Source organism: Triticum urartu, chromosome 6A (assembly GCF_056163025.1).
Source record: "Triticum urartu cultivar PI428250 chromosome 6A, HENAU_Tu73, whole genome shotgun sequence".
Taxonomy (NCBI): Eukaryota; Viridiplantae; Streptophyta; class Magnoliopsida; order Poales; family Poaceae; genus Triticum; species Triticum urartu.
In genome coordinates, this window is record NC_141878.1 from 526421419 (window position 1) to 526427905 (window position 6487).

Genomic DNA, 6487 nt, shown 5'->3' on the forward strand with positions numbered 1-6487 from the left:
ACACGGAGGTGCCGTCCGTTCGGCACTAGGATCATCGGTGATTTGGATCACGACGAGTACGACTCCATCAACCCCGTTCACTTGAACGCTTCCGCTTAGCGATCTACAAGGGTATGTAGATGCACTCTCCTTCCCCTCGTTGCTAGATTACTCCATAGATTGATCTTGGTGATGCGTAGAAAATTTTGAATTTCTGCTATGTTCCCCAACACTAAGGAGGCTTGGTGAGACACTCTTCTCTTATTTTTGGATGTTTCTGGATAAGCAACACCTTTAAATACAAATAAAAAGGGTTCAGGGTTCATTGCATAGTGGGCTCAGATTGGCCTTTCCTCGGTCATATAACCTACCCCCGTCATCTCTTATCACCAGACCAATTTGTTAATACAGGGGAGCTGCCCTGGTTATCACTCAACAAGAATGACCATCCAAGGACAAAACAACAAGTATTACATGATCAAAAAAGATCCTAGAGACAAGAGGGAGGATCCAACTTGATACCCACAGGTTCCTCGATTACTCAAAGGCATACATATTTCAGCCACGGTTAATCATCATCGCCCTAGCACGAACGTCATTGATCAATTTAGCAGATCCAGTAGCATAGCTATAGGACCAGAGCATCCACATGTAAACCAGAGCATCACATGAGCTCCTATGATAGCAACTAAACATGAACAGCAGCCTGCGAACCCTAGAATAGCATGGATCCACAACTACAGAGCTCAAACAGGAACCGATGCATGAGTAGGGCATAGAGCATCAACCAGATGAGCACCACATCAATATAGCCACGACCATGTCCCGAAGAAGAGGAACAGGAGGAAGATGGAGCTCACCGAGGGAGTTTGTAGCCGAGGCAGTACTCAGTGGGTGCCGGGGTTGCGCCTCAACGCCGTCCAACCGGCGAGGAACCGCATCAGAGTTGCGCCTTGCACCGTCCCGCCGATGAGCATGAACGGGCACCGAGTGGCCAAGGACGCGAGGAGGTGATGTGTGCCACATCCAGGAGACTGAGCAGTGAGGGAAGGTGAGAAAGACATTATATTTGATGGGAAACGATTTTGGTCCTTAGTATAAGAAACTCCTACTTAATGTCAAACAATGAAATTCTTGGAAAAATGAATATGCTTATACAACGGGACATTTCTTCAGGAAAGCAGGCTCAAAATATAAACTCTTGCTGAGTGTTGTTTCCTCACATACCTCGGGTAATTCATGGACGAAGAAACCAGAATCCAAGAGGGGAAGCATTAGTGCTTGAGGATGCAACCTGATACATATTCCTGCATAAGCGCACATGAACCCAGTACCAAACGTGTTATTATCATCACCACTTCTATGTAGAAAAACAAATGTAGCGTACAAAAAGAAATAATCTAGTTCGATAGAAGCGTCAGGACCGCGACGGTTTCAAGTGACTATTAAATAAATGGTTATCATAGTCTTAAATGTACTATTACTTCCATACAACTGAGAATCTAAATATTAGATAACAAGAACACAACATATACAGGTTTAACTCTTTCTCGAAATATTACATGGATTTATCAGTGGATGCTTTAGAACTCTCACGCCTTATTTTATTCTTAATAATAAATCCATTCAAGAAATATATTTTGTATTACTGATTCAATAGTTGTTGTACAGAAGCATATCTTACTCTGTTCTAAATCCATGTACCTCCATTTTAATCCAGCCACATTATTTCTTGTTCTTTGTAGCTGATCAACACTAATAGTTTATCCGGGCAAAAGAAAGATTGATGTAACATTCGACACTCTAGATTCTCATTAACTATTCCAACAACAAATTTGACATCCATCATGGACAATCTATCTATTTTCAGAAACAGTGAGGACCAACTAAATCGATAGACGCACAATGTGCAGATATTAGGTGTGCAGCAACAGAACTAAATATTTCAGTCAATAGTCAACATCGGTGATGGCTAATCAAAAATGAATTGTAAATGTCAGGGAAGGGGAAGGAGTTTGCAACCTAGTACTCCTACTGTCAGGGAGCAAGAATGTGTGGAGGCATTGGGGCTTCAATTATTCCTCTTTCATCTGCTCATGTGCCACCTCCGCCGCATCCCACAATACAGCTAGGCATGCACAGAGGGTTCACACATCATCGCCTTGCCAGGAAACCTAGAGGTGACCAGGAGAGCAAAATTAGGAAATGGTGGAGCTTCAGATTCACATGGTGCCAGCAATCTGTCACCACAAAAAATTGTACAGAAGTAGAGGGGGTTGGATAATCTATGACACAAGACACACATGAAAGAAACACCAGTTTTGGCACAAGTTTCGGGTAAGGAAGATACTTAGACAGTAAAAACAACTGATTAGAGTTATTTCCCAGTTCAGATAAAAAAGAAAGAACCAATGATTGTTTACATACATTAGAATTATGTCTCAGTTCAGATAAAAAAGAAATAGTCACCGCTTGTTTCCATATAGCAGAATTATAGCTGATACAAAAATTGAGTTATTTCCCTTAAACAAAGAAAGGCCCATGAAACACACACTTTGATAGCAAGAGTGCTATTTATTTATCTATGCAAGCCTACAGCAGAACCATAATCCAAACATATGTAAAGCTCCTGTAAATGTTAAGGCTTGACATTTTTCTAACCCAAAAAATACATCAAAACTAATCCATCTTGGTCTGGGCTAATAAGTTTAAATCCTAACTAATCAGGGTAATCATTCTCCCAGCAATCCACAACTACAAAACCCAAAAAAAACCTCAGTGATCATGAAAGGCATGAATGATTGGCAAAAAGGGACAGGAAAGAGAGAGATACACACATAGTGAGAGAGACATGAGATTCTCACTGTAGAACCACTATATTCTGTTACTGCAACTCTAGCTTGCTGCTCAGCCAACAGACGCGACACTGAGCTCTCACTGCATCGATGACTCCGTTGCTTTGCTGCATGATAAAGTATATGTCAAATCAACTGAATCATAGCAATAATCCAACTCAGTGTGGGAATATACCTGCAGTTTTAGATAAGAATGAAGCAGCCAAATATTAGTGACAATCTACATGCATATGTTCTTGAAACACATAAACTAAACACAAAATCTAAGCCCGCCTCTCACAAAGTAACATGGGCTAGCTAACTCAAATTTAGAGCCGACGATGCTTAAGATCTAACCACAAAAAAGGAGGACTTGACTTGACTTGAACTATCTGCTAGGCAGCCGTTGTCTACAACCACCTCAAATAATGAAAATAAGCATGTTAATTGGCGATCTTGGAAGGTCGGGTTACTTCCAGTAACCACATCTCCATCATTTTTTTGGTCTGGCCATGGCATAGATCCATCCATGTTGTACCTTTTCCATTTCCTTTTGAGTATTATATTTTGCCAGACAAAGCAAAGGCCATGCTTCACAGTAAAGCGCTAACAAAACAACAAAGACAAAGAAGAATCTCTTCTTTGGAACCTAGCCAGACCTGAAGATCTTTCTTTGACAGCAAGGTACCAACAAAACAACAAAGACCAAAAAAATCTCTCCTTTGGGAATCTAGCAGTGGATCATGAATATTAAAAGATATTAAATTTTCCGTGCAGCAGGTAGCAACTAACATAGTATGCACTTGAACAACGCAGGCACATAGCAACATAGAAGTAAGGGGATACCTGTAGGCCACACTTTATATGATGCAGGGATAGGCATATCTTTGATTCCAGGGAAGGGTCTTCACCACCAGAGGCAATATATGAGTCACATCTTCTTCTTCTTCCCCGCAGCTCTAGAGGACTGAAACTTTGCCCTTGGGATCCAGCTCCCCCTGCAAATGAACAGACATACACACGTAATCGAATCTCGAGGGGATGAACAGATAATCTGAGAGAGAGACCGTGGAAACGAGGGAAGTGGAAAGGGCACTCACCGCTGTCTTCTCACCGCGGATCAGAGCCGACTCAGCGCGGGTCGTCTCTTCCCGAAGATGCACGAAGATGAGGAGGCCGAGGCGAGCTGGTGGCGGCCGGATTTGGTGGAGAGGCACTCAGTGGGTGCCTCGCGTCGCCCTGCGCCTCTACCCCCGCCGCTTCGGGCCACAGCCGTGCTCAACAACGCACCGTCGCGTCCGGGCTCGAGCTCAACCACGGCCGTCGCCGAACATGAGCAAACAAGGCGGTGCTTCCCGGAGGTGAAGGAGTCAGCGGGCCGGCGGCCAGCGGTGCGAGGGGGGCGGGGAAGAGAGAAAGAGCACGAGCTGTGGAAGGGGAAGGGGCGGAGGCGGCTCCAGCGGTGCGAGGGGGGCGGGGAAGAGAGGAAGAGCACGAGCTCTGGAAGGGGAAGGGGCGGCGGCGGCCCCCGTCCGTGAACAGGAAGAGGGAGGATGAGGATTGGGGAGAAACCCTATGGGCATTGGGCTTTTATACCCCCACCACGCGAAATGACCGAAATGCCCTGGTGGGGGCATGGTATTTACATTTTGTTGCCATTACTATTCATTCCAGCAGTGATCGTCTCAGATCCAACAGCCCAGCTTCCTCTAGATGTCGATCGGACGGACGAAAACGCATCAAAGAAAATGATCCAACGGCCGAGAGTCACTGATCTCTGAGGAGGCTTGTAGGAACATCCTTCTCTTATCTCTTGATTGCATGTTCGTTTTTTGTGTGTGAAAACCCTTGTAGGAGGGCCAATGGCTTCTTGCTATTGTCGGCGATCCTGTAATGCGTTTGTATGTCGACGAGGATCGACACAGACATGTCGAAGTTCATGAGTACCTCGGAGTCATCGGAGGTGTCTATTGTAGTGAAGGTATACCACCGGTTCATGAGGAACTCGGGTAGCCTGACGTAATCCTCGCTGGCTCTGCAAAAGTGGTAGAGCAGGACGTGGTCGCGCATGCACCACTCTGCGTCACTACGAGGCACCATAGGTTGGGCCCATCGATTCGCCTCGCTCACTGTATGGTTTGTCTGGCCTGATTTTCCCCTGACACCAAGGCTAAAGGAAAACATGGCTGAAATTTTGATAGATTTAAATCATAATATTTTTTAATAATCGTTCCCAAATTCAAAAAAATAGAGAAACTAAAACAATATTCATGGATGAAAAGAATTATACATGAATTTTAAGAAATGAACACATTTTTTTAAATTATGGTTCTAAAAAATATCCATAAATTCAAAAAATGTTCGTGAATTGGAAAATAAAATTCATGAATTCAAAAAATGTTCATGACTTTTAATAATATCCATGAATTAAAAAATGTATGTGAATTCAAAAAATATTCATAGTTGAATAGCCATGAAAATTAAAAAAACATTCACAAACAATTTTTTTCATGCATTTGAAAAAATATTAGAAGTTCAGAAAGTATATGAAAATTCTTAAGAAGTGTGTATGCTCCTCTTCTATGGCTGGAAGGAGACACTCCCTCGTGCCATAGATACATATGTACATGCTATAGCTTGTGTAAGTGTTTCTGGCCGCATATGCAATGTGCTCTGGGTAGAGAGGCCGCCCCCATTTCTTATTAAGGTATTGCATGTTCGTTTTTTTTGTGTGAAAACCCTTGTAGGAGGGGCAATGGCTTCTTGCTATTGTCGGTGATCCTGTAATGCGTTTGTATGTCGACGAGGATCGACACAGACATGTCAAAGTTCATGAGTACCTCGGAGTCATCGGAGGTGTCTATTGTAGTGAAGGTATACCACCGGTTTATGAGGAACTCGGGTAGCCTGACGTAATCCTTGCTGGCTCTGCAAAAGTGGTAGAGCAGGACGTGGTCGCGCATGCACCACTCTGTGTCACTACGAGGCACCATGGGTTGGGCCCATCGATTCGCCTCGCTCACTGTATGGTTTTGTCTGGCCTGGTTTTCCCCTGACACCAAGGCTAAAGGAAAACATGGCTGAAACTTTGATAGATTTAAATCATATTATTTTTTAATAATTGTTCCCAAATTCAAAAAAAGTAGAGAAACTAAAACAATATTCATGGATGAAAAGAATTATACATGAATTTTAAGAAATGAACACATTTTTTTAAAATTATGGTTCTAAAAAATATCCATAAATTCAAAAAATGTTCGTGAATTGGAAAATAAAATTCATGAATTCAAAAAATGCTCATGACTTTTAATAATATCCATGAACTAAAAAATGTATGTGAATTCAAAAAATATTCATGGTTGAATAGCCATGAAAATTAAAAAAACATTCACAAAGAATTTTTTTCATGCATTTGGAAAAATATTAGAAGTTCAGAAAGTATATGAAAATTCTTAAGAAGTGTGTATGCATTCGAAAACTAACTTTTTAAAAATAATTTAAAAATGCTTCACAAATTTTAAAATAAGAAAATGAATAAGAAAAAAAGGAAAAATAAAATAAAAACATAAAATAACCCTAAAGAAAACATAAAGAAAAAACAAAAAGAAGCTTCAAATGGGCGGGTGGTACACGCGTGGGCGCTATTTGGCAACCCAGACGGAATAGGTTTCCCG